Here is an 11233-nt window from a genome sequence, read left to right on the forward strand (position 1 = left end):
ATTAAGATGCCCTGAACTTTGGCATGAGACTTGGGAATGGAACACTCCCAGTGGATCAAAAATGCCATGCTCTCATGAATTAAAACCAAAATGTGCCCACTATGCCTAGGGGAACAGCCTTACGACCCAGAGTGGATTAGTTAGAATACTGGACAGACAGGAAGATCATAAGTCGTTAGCAAAGAAACAGACTTACTGGAGTGGATAAATTCAATGTCTTTACCATTAGGGTTGGGTGCTAGAACACATAAAATCGGAGTTGAGGTGAGAGACTATGCAGGAAAAGCCAAGAAAAAAAAAAAACACAAAACCAATGTTTGGGAAACCCATGACTCTACAATTTTCACATTTCTTCCAGAACTTTCCAGGAAATAATTTACTATGATGAGTCAGTTCTAACCAGGCACCACGTGCCGGGCTGGGAACACTAGTCCAGGAACTCACTATGAGTTTCAGGCCAGCTCTGCCCCAGATCTGGAGCATCTGAGAAGTTTTGGGGCCAGCGTGCAACCCTGCTCTGTGCACCAGCCAAACCTCCCCTCGGAATGGGTCTGCTAGCCTGATCTCTTCCCAAAGTTGCAAGAAGCATTTTCAAAGAATAGTTTCTGGGCCGGGCGCAGTAGTTCACGCCTGTAATAACGACACTTTGGGAGGCCAAGGCGGCCGAATCACCTAAGGTCAGGAGTTCGAGAGCACCCTGGCTAACGTGGTGAAACTCCATTTCTACTAAAAATACAAAAAATTAGCTGGGTGTGGTGGTGTGCGTCTGTAATCCCAGCTACTTGGGAGGCTGAGGAAGGAGAATCACTTGAACCTGGGAGGAGGTGGTTGCAGTCAGCCAAGATCACGCCATTGCACTCCAGCTTGGGCAACAAGAGCGAAACTCTGTCTCAAAAAAAAAAAAAAAAAATTAAAATAAAATAAAAAAGAATAGTTTGTGATGACTCAGATATAAGTCTAAAGATCATGCAGAAGTGGTACCTGCTCCAACACTCTTTTAAGAGTGCTTTTAATTCAATACTTTTACTAAATTTACTGAGGTGTGCTGCTATCATCACTATCCAATTTCAGAACATTGTCATCTCCCCAGTAAGATTCTTCCTGTCCATTTACAGTTAATTCCCATTCCCAGCTGCAGCTGAGGTAAAGTGCAGGTTATGTGAGGGCCCTCTGTTTCCTCTATCCCCATGTCCTCACTTTATTTACCAGCACAATTGCCTGGAGTAGTTGGTTAGCTATGTGTTTCCTACTAAGTGACAACACCTGTGTGGTTAGCTACCATGCAGATGTCAGATACAAATGCACACACACACACACACATCACCAACCAGGGAAGCAATGTGAACCCTCCCTATCTATCCCATCAGGGAAAAGGCCAACACTTCTGCAAAATGCTTCCAACCTGGCTATTGCAGGTATAGCCATGGTTTTCAAAGACTGCAGGAAAACTGAATATTATCCTTTACAATACATGTCATTTTAAAAAATCAATACCATTCACACCTTTAAACTAAGAATCTTGCCTGTGCTCCCTGAAGGCGATATTGGTGAATCCAGAGGTGAAAAATCATGAGAACATCAAGGAATTGAAGAAAATAACCATAATCAACTGGCTCCTGGAAAGCCAATTACATCCAATATTTTCTTAACATCAAAGGTTAAACATAGTTCTGGAAAACAGTGGGAAGAGAATCCAAGAAGCAGTTTTAGCTTGGCTCCTCTGCAGTCTTGTTACAGGTAGTTAGGTAGGCATGAGCAGGGCAGGAGAAGGCTTCCCACCCCACCCCAACTAGCGATGTCAGTGATGGTTTGGCCTAGTCTTTTTAAAAAGTGTAATTCCACAACCAGAGAGAGACAAGCTCCTGATGGCCCACACCTGTTAAGATTAAAAGTTGTTAACTGAATGCAGACTCCAGGGAGAACCCGCTTCCTGGGCATGTATATTAAGAGACAAAAATGGCAAAGTATGATCTTCCAGGTACACTCCACTGGAAAAAGGAAGAAATACTCAGATGGGCATGGACATGCATACAACTTCCTATACACACTGCACATGCTCAGTTCCCAAGGGTAAGGAAGGCTCTGCGCATGTGGGAAGACCACCCTAAGGGAAAAACCATAGGAAAGAGGTGAGCTTATAACAGTCCCAGGATTCCCATTAAACGGGGCACATGACCTTCAGGTGCCCACTTGAGTCTCTTCCAAGCACACCTTCTTTCTTTTCTTTTCTAAGGCTTTTATAAATAAACTTCCATTCCTGCTCTGAAACATGCTTCAGTTTATTTTTCTGTTTTATGTCCCTCAGTCGAATTCTTTCTTCTGGGGAGGCAAGGACTGAAGTTGCTATAGACCCGTCTGGATAGGCCACCGGTAATCTGGGGTAACTCAGATCTCTTCCAGTGCTAAGAGTCTGAGGGAGAAGTCGGTGTCTGCCTTCTGCTTCTTCCTCAGTGGTTTCCTAGGTGTTTCCCAGTGAGAAGAAACTTATGCACCATAGTTGAGATCCACCCTCTGGAGGTCAGAGAATGCTGCCCTAATGACTCATCGTGAACGGTCTCCTCCTGGGACTCTGTCTCCTGTGCGTGGAGGAAATTAGCACTGGCTACTCTAGATCCGTATTGAAAAAGCAGCCTGATGAGAGGAAATAATCATACCTGCAAATATCCCTGAAATACATTTTAACGTAATGTGTGTCCACATCTATTCTATTTTTTTAATATTTTAAGTATAAATTGATTTTTAAAAACTACAGCAAAAGGATTCAGACACACAAATAGCAGAACTTAATACTTTCTTTATAAATTTTTCAGTTATGCAAGGGAATGGGCAGCATTTTTCATGGGGACACGGCTCTTCTACTTAAAAGCTAGAAGGAAATTCCTCACTAATTTAGCCCAGTTGCTTAAAACTCTGTTCCATATGAACATAACATTTTCCTATTTTTCTCTCCTGTTCTACCCTCAGAATAACACAAAATACACTGTGACAAAATATATACAACATTGGCTGGGCCTGCACCTCCTCATAAGGGAAACGCACAAGAAAATGAAAATGTAAAGTCCCTACAGAGTTTTTTTCCCCCTTTGGAAGCATAAAAAGCAGACACTGTTAAATGCATGAGGTCCCACAATACCCTCCCGCAACCCCTGCAACACAGCTCATATAGTTTTGTATTTTCTATATTTGAAAAGGAGAAAAAATAAGAGAGCTTTAAAAACAGATTATTTGACCTGCTTTTAACTTTCTACTTGGATAGCCATTCAAATTAGACAAATTATGGGGACAAGAGTGACTGTAAAATACTGGTAGAAAACATTGATAATCTCGCAAAACAGATTTCTGACTAGAGAGGATTGCACTATATTAAACTGAAATGATTTCCACTATGGCTCCTAAGAATGAAAGCTTCAAAAGTAAATGTCAGGTCGGGTGCGGTGGCTCATGCCTGTAATTGCAGCACTTTGGGAGGCTGAGGTGGGTGGATCAACTGAAGTCAGGAGTTTGAGACCAGCCTGGCCAACGTAGTAAAACTCCATCTCTACTCAAAGTACAAAAATTAGCTGGGTATGGTGGCAGGTGCCTGTAGGCAGGAGAATCGCTGGAACCCGGGAGGCAGAGGTTGCAGTGAGCCGAGATCGTGCCACGGCACTCCACTCTAGCCTGGGCGAAAGAGCGAGACTCCGTCTCAATAAATAAATAAATGTCTAGAATCAGTTGACGAGATTTGTACATTACCTTAACTGAATTTCATTAATGATCTAATGCCCATACCTGCATTAACAGGCAGAAAATTAAAACTGGATTGCTACCTGGTGCTTCTGTACACTGAAGAGAACACTCCAATCTGCCAGCCTTACGATGGGGAAATGCATCAAACAATGCTAAGGTTTTAAGCACGGAGAATATAATCCAGTTATAAAAGCTATTAACCCAGAGAAGTTAATTCTTTGCTACTTGAAGCACACTAAGACAAAACATATCAAAGAGAAGACATACACCAGCAAATGTAAACCACATACAATTACAATACATAAATCATAACGCAGATAGAAATCATGGATCTCAGATGGCCAATGTCAGCCCATGGGTACATGCCCAATATTACGACCAACAGAAATTAAATCTCTGAAACAAAAAACTACAAGTGTGCATCCACAACATCCTACACACTTTAGGAAAACAGGCACTACACAATGTCATGAAAATTAGCTGACAGCTCAAGGTCTCTCATTATCAATGGCATGGATGTTTAAACTGGACTTTCATCTGACAATTAGTTTAGTAAGAACGCATTTTCAGACAGAAAGTCATTTAATCATGTTTAACATTAAATCAAAAGAGCCGATTCTATAATTGGGTCAACTTTCCACTAAATAATTACCAGAGAAACAATTAATTCCACACTCAAACAAGTAGTAACTCCAAAGCTTCCATATTGAAAAGCAGTGGAATTCTAACATGTATTACCACATACAAATTCTTATCAAGAATATCACTGCGACCAATCTTTGTCCTGACAGGGAGGACCTCTTACATATTCTTTAAATAATAATAATCAAGAAACCTCCTTTTTTCCTACTCCCAAATTTTGGAGATTAACTCAAGTTATACAAATAACATGACTATGATAACCCACTGTCAAAATCTCGAATTCCAGGTGTGCCTATTTTGAAAGCTCCTCTAGGAATATTCAACTGCAGCACAAGGATTTTAAAATAATACCATTTTTTATACTGAAAGACAAGGTATATGATATTGTAAAGCCTTCCCCTAATTCAGCCTATTCCATTTTCACAAAACAACAACATTTGCCTTATAATTGTGGCACTTGAATCCCATCAAATCAATTCTCATGAACAGTAACTGCAGTGCAACAACAGCAACAAAAAAACTTAGGAGACTCTGAACATTCTAATTTTTAAGGATCTCATATGCTCCCACTCAGGAGAATAGAACTAATGCTCCCACACTTTATTTCTCTTCCAAAAATAGCCAGCCCTGTGAAGAAAAAAAGAGAGATAATGAAGACCAGCTGCCTACCTTCGCTGGTAGCCACATTCTTCTGGGCTTTGGTGGGTGTGTGATCTGTACTTGAACTCACGTCAGATGAGATGCTCGAGCTGCCTTTACCTGGAAGAAACAGGAATGAGCAGCTTTTGAGATTTGTAATTTCAGACCTGGACCATGCCTTCTACACGGTCCCACACCAAGCCATATCACTAATTTCCAAGAAAGCAGCTATAATACAAAGAATGGAGTTTATTAAGTTTTTTTGCCTTATGCATTAAATATCTTTTGGGAAATATGATCCATGTTATAGTAGAAGTAAAGTCCTCTTATAATATAGCTTGACTATAAACTCAGACAAGATTATAAAACATAGTCAAATATGATAACATAATCTCTTTTTGGCATAGATGTGAATAAGAAAGTACACGTGGGGAACACATCTCCTGCATTAATTTTTTATTTGCAACTATAAATTATGCATTTTTCAATAAAGGAAACAAGCAAAGAATAAGGCATAATCAGAGGAGCAAGAGCCTGCTAACTCCAAATGGCTGCATCACATCAAAAAACGAATTCCCTGCTTAATAGGTCCTCCTTCAAAAACAAAACACAACAAAACATCTCATTTTCTAACACAGTGGTTCTCAACTAGAGATGATTTTTCATTCAAGGGGACATTTAGCAATATCTGATATCATTTTTGGTTGTCACAAATGAGTGGAAGGTGCTACTAGCATCTAGTGGGTAGAGGCCAAGCATGTTGCTAAACATCTTAGAATGCACAGGGCAGTCCCCACAAGAAAGAATTATCCAGCCCAAATCTCAATAGTACCAAAGGTGAGAAGCCCTGGTCTAAATAATCTTAGCTCAAGGCTGAGATCCCTTCTAACCTTTAATATAGTCATATACATTAATATTACTAAACATTTTTCAAATATCACATGAAACATTCTTCAAATATTACATGAAAGTCTGTAAATATGAACCACACTTTATGGAGAAACCTACTGACTGTGGTGGGAAGATTCCTAAGACACCCTCACGGTAGCCAGGTCCGCATCATCTCCTCCACCTTGAGAGTGGGTTGAACCTGTGACTGGCCTCTAACCAATAGGCTGTGGTGAAGGTAAGGCATTTTGCAGATGTAAAGTCCCTAAGAAGTTAACTGAATTAATGACAAGGGAGATAATTCTGGGTGGGCCTGACCTAATTAGGTGAATACTTTAAAAGACGGCCTGGAGGAGACAGACCCTTCCTGCTGTCTTCGAAGCAGCAAGCCCCCCCCTCCCCCCGTCAGTTCTATAGCGACAAGAAAATGAGTTCTGGCAACAACCAAGTGAGCACTGAAGAGGACTGTGAGCATCAGAGGACAGCCCAGCCCTGGCCAGTGGCTTCACTGCAGCACCGTGAGACCCAAACAAAAGATCCAGCTAATGCAGGTTCAGAACTCTGATTCCAGGAAACTGTGGAATAATAAGTGCTCCTATGTTAAGCTGCTAAGTTTGTGGTAATGTTTTTATTCAGCAATAGAAAGCTATTGCTGGACGGGCACGGTGGCTCGCGCCTGTAATCCCAGCACTTTGGGAGGCTGAGATGCATGGATCACTTAAGGTCAAAAGTTCAAAACTAGCCTGGCCAACATCATGAAACCCCATCTCTACTAAAAATAGAAAAATTAGCCGGGCGTGGGGGCACATGCCTGTAATTCTAGCTACTTGGGAGTCTGCAGCAGGAGAATCGCTTGAACTCGGGAGGCGGAGATTGTAGTGAGCCAAGATTGTGCCATTGCACTCCAGCCTGGACAACAGAGTGAGAGCCCGTCTCAAAACCAAACCAAAACAAAACAAAACAAAAGAAAGCTATCGCTAATGACCAACTAGTTATATCACAGATGAATTCTTTTTGCTCCACAAGTGATGATCAAAACTCTTACGTGCAGCTGAGAAACATCCTTTTCCAACAGTCTTTTCTTCCCCGTGGTAAATGCAATGAACTGAATGTTTATGTCCTTCCAGAATTCACATGATGAAATCCTAACGCCCAAGGTGATGGCATAAGGAGGCGGGGCCTTTGGGAAGTGGTTAGGTCATGAGGACTCTGCTTAGTGCTCTTATGAGACATCCCACAGAGCTTCCTTGCTTTCTGCCACATGAGGACACAGCAGAAGACTGTTTATAAAGCAGGAAGTGCATCCTCACCAGACACTAAATCTGCCGGCACCTTGATCTTTGACTTATCTCCAGAACCGTGAGAAATACATTTCTGTTGTTTATAAGCCCCCCAGTCTATGGTGTTTGGTCATAGCAGCCCGAATGGACTAAGACAGTACAGAACTCTAGTTAAGTAGCATAAGCTTACAGTCCAAATTCATACAGAGTAGAACTCCTCAGACTTTGGAGTTTTGTTTGCTTATGATGAAAGTCACAGAACAATCCAGGCTGATGGTTAATATCACTTGAGGAGGGAATGGCTCAGGTGATATTACTGATGGGAGTATCAGGGAACTTAGAAACATGGCCATCATTTCCTCTCACTATCGCCCATTGCTCATTGGGACTTAGGCTCTGAACAAATCCGTTATTCCCTTTGTCCCCACCCCTTCCACAACCTCTACCCTCAGAATTAACCAAAACAATGCAGTAATTGTCCATTTGTTTTTGCCTAACCAGCCTTTGTGTTCTGGTAGCTGTGGCCATCTATCTGCCATGGTTCATCTTTGGAAGTTGGTTGATATGGCAGACTGGGCACCTAGTTAGAAGTATGTCCACCTGGCCTCTGACCCCAGTCTACCACTCTCTTGCTTTCTGACCTTTGACATTCACTTCTCTCCCTGCAGCCTCAGTGTCCATATCTGGTAGGGGAAACTGCTGGAAAACCTATTCCTAGCAGCTCAATCTATAATTCTTTGAGTTCATTACTTCACTCCTCAAACCTCTATAATCCAAACCACTCCATTTAATAAGGCAAATAACATTATTGTGCAACATCAATACGTAGACTTAAATTATTTTTATGATATTGTTGCTTAGTGATGTGCAAATGGAAAACTAGAAATAAACTCCATATGCTCTAGCTCTGACTCAACAATAAAACTAAAACAAAATAACAAATTAAATGTAAAAACAATAAAATCCATAACATTCAAATTAACGGCATTAGTTTAACACGATGGATGATGTTATTTTGCTGAGATTAAACTGTCGTTCAAAATTTAAATACAGTACTCGCTGCTAAAGCCAATGTTCTCTTGGTTTTGGCATGCACGTGCCCACTCCAGGCTGCGTGAGGACTCACTTGCATATCACTTTCCTCAACTCAGGGAACCCTTCCCTCCTACAAACAGATGGCATTGGGTGGCTTTCATTGAATCTGACTGTATCAGCCACACTTTTAAGACTGCTCTTTGATTGCTTATTCATCTACAACCACTGGAATAAAGCGCCTTCCTTTAAACATGGGGAAACTTGGACAACATAACTCATGGCAGGACTCTCTTATAAAGGGGAACCAATACACAGCTATTCATTATTTTTAAGATTATCATGAAAATGAAAGCACAAAATAAAACTACAAATTTCAGAGAAAATTCTCAGACACACATGAGAACATGTGTGCTGATCCCTCAAAGGGCTGCAAACTCCAATTTAAAAATTGCTTGTTTATGAAAAAAGAGTATAAGGTTGAGGAAACAAATAATAATGTTATTTATAATAATAGCTAACAATAAGTGCATGTTTCATTGAGCACTCTAATAAATGCTTTACATGCTTTCTCTTATTAAATAGTCATTATGCCCTACGACAGTATTTCTCAATCATTTTCTCATTATTTAACCCTCCAAGGAAACTGTTTAGACTTTTTTTCCTAAGTACCCCACCCCCAATGAAATCGCACCACCACAGATATACTGTATATCTCTTATGTACTATGTATGTGATTCTGCTTAATACAGTGTTTCTTGCGGGGCTGTATTGTGTCCCCTTAGGAGCAATATCACCACCATTGAAAATCTATGTCCTTTGATAAGTAAAACATTTTAAAATACCTGAGAATTTAATTAACTAAATAAGTAAATCGATATTTTGTTTTTATTTTTGTTTTCTTTTTTTTTTTGAAATGTGTCTCACTCTGTTGCCCAAGCTGGAGTGTAGTGGCACCATCACAGCTCACTGTAGACTAAACCTCCTGGGCTCAAGTGATCCTCCTGACTCAGCTTCCCAAGTAACTGGAACTACGGGGCCCCCCCCCCCCCCCCTTTTTTTTTTTTTTTTTTTTTTTTTTTTTTGTAGAGATGAGGTCTCATTATGTTGCCCAGGCTGGTCTCAAATTCCTGGCCTCAAGCAATCCTCCCACCTTGGCCTTCCAAAGTGCTGGGATTACATGCAAGAGCCATCATGCCTGGCCAATACAGTTAATTCTCATAACTTGAGATATTTAAGTTCCCTCAAGTAACCATAAACACTAAATTAGCAAATCATTGCCCCAAAGGGAAACAGAGTTAGGTTCCTATGAGCCTCTGCTCACATTTTTATCAACTGATCAACACATCAATTTGGTTTTTGTGTGTTTCTATTTAAAGATATCTTATTTAATACATATTGTTGATGCGCTGTCATGGAACTCAATGCCAATGGCACTGTAATTCATGTCTGAGCAAAGCTTATCTGACACATATTGGTAACATCACAGCCCTCTTACACTTAGGAACAATATACAGCTCTTCAACACTACACTTGGGGGTCGTCTTAATGAAAACAGCAACAAAAAGTACAAAAGCAAAAAAAAAAAAAAAGGCAACAAATGGACCCCAAAAAGAACACTGTGCATAGTAGGAGAGCTGAAACAGGAAGGCAGAGTGTCACCATGTTCAGCCTCATCTGGGAAGGTGTGCATTGCACAACACAAATCTCATCTGGGAAGGTATGCATCGCACAACACAAATTTTTCACCGCTCTGCATGTATTTGTGAGTGACCCTAAAGTGCCTCAAGAGTTGATGTGGTGATTACGCATAAATTTTAGCAAGTAGGCAAATTCTCAAACATGAAATCCACAAATAATGAGGACTGACACTGTATCATCTTGTATTACATATGATGTTGCAGCTTGCGGCCCGCTTCCATGTAGATGGGGATAGGTAGCATAGAGGATCTGGAGTGAAGAGGCCTGGGTTTATATCTGGATTGGCCAATTATTAGTTTTGGGCAAATTATTAGACCCTCTCTATTGTAGTTTCTTGAGTTTCTTCAGCTGCAAATGGGATGAGGTGGAGGGTCAATTCCTGCCTCATAGGGTTATTGTGAAAATTAAATAAAATAATTCAGTTTGAGTATTTAGGATAGAGTGAGCACCTACGAAATATCCAACAAATCTTTGTAGAAAAATAATTCAGTTTCTGTACTTAAGATATTGTGAGCACCTAGGAAATACCCAACAATCTTTGTAGGATCCTATGTTGAGATACTATGATATGCTCTTCTGCCCTGCTTCTGGAAGCAATAATCATCTCCTTGTTGAGTTCAAGTGGAGAGGGAGGCGGGGAGGGTGGTGCTCAGAGAAGAAATGTTACAGAAGGAATTCACAGGGAAAAAACAAGGGGAATATTCAGTTTCTAATATTCAAAAGCAGAAGTCTGCAGTATGACGATGTTCTTGCAAGTCAAGCTATTGTCTCAGGATGGAACTGCCTACATTCTCGGCCCCTTTAGAAAATCAAGAGTGAGAATGTCAGATTAGACCCTAGAGTTGTACATACGGAAAGTCCAGATAAGAGGGAGGTGGTGTGAAGAGCACAGGAAGCCACCCTATAGTGACACTGGAAAAGACCAGGGGCAAGAGAGGCACAGGAGGGGAGCAGCCAGATTGGACTTTGGTTTCCCTCTCTGGGATTCTTCTGAGAAAAAAGAGGGTGTGTTGGATAAGGGAGAGTGATATGGTTTGGCTGGGTCCCCATCCAAATCTCACCTTGAATTTTAGCTCCCAAAATTCCCACGTGTTCTGAGAGGGACTCCCCGGTGGTAGATAACTGAATCATGGGTGCGGTTTCCCCCACACGGTTCTCGTGGCAATGAATAAGTCTCACAGGATCTGATGGTTTTTTTTTTTTTTTTTTTTTTTTTTGGGGGGGCTCCGCTCTGTCGCCCGGGCTGGAGTGCAGTGGCTGGATCTCAGCTCACTGCAAGCTCCGCCTCCTGGGTTTACGCCATTCTCCTGCCTCAGCCTCCC

General features: G+C 41.2%; 1 protein-coding gene across 1 annotated transcript in view; it reads right to left on the reverse strand.

Moving 5' to 3' along the window:
• Positions 1–5125, reverse strand: part of FBXL7 (F-box and leucine rich repeat protein 7) — a 327250-nt gene extending 322125 nt beyond the window's left edge. Inside the window, exon 1 of the mRNA XM_017855948.1 lies at positions 5041–5125. The gene's annotated coding sequence lies outside the window, so the exon portion shown is untranslated. The remainder of the gene's footprint in view (positions 1–5040) is intronic.
• Positions 5126–11233: the final 6108 nt, after the last annotated feature.

This window comes from Rhinopithecus bieti, unplaced genomic scaffold (assembly GCF_001698545.2).
Source record: "Rhinopithecus bieti isolate Rb0 unplaced genomic scaffold, ASM169854v2 scaffold_41836, whole genome shotgun sequence".
In the NCBI taxonomy this organism is placed as follows: Eukaryota; Metazoa; Chordata; class Mammalia; order Primates; family Cercopithecidae; genus Rhinopithecus; species Rhinopithecus bieti.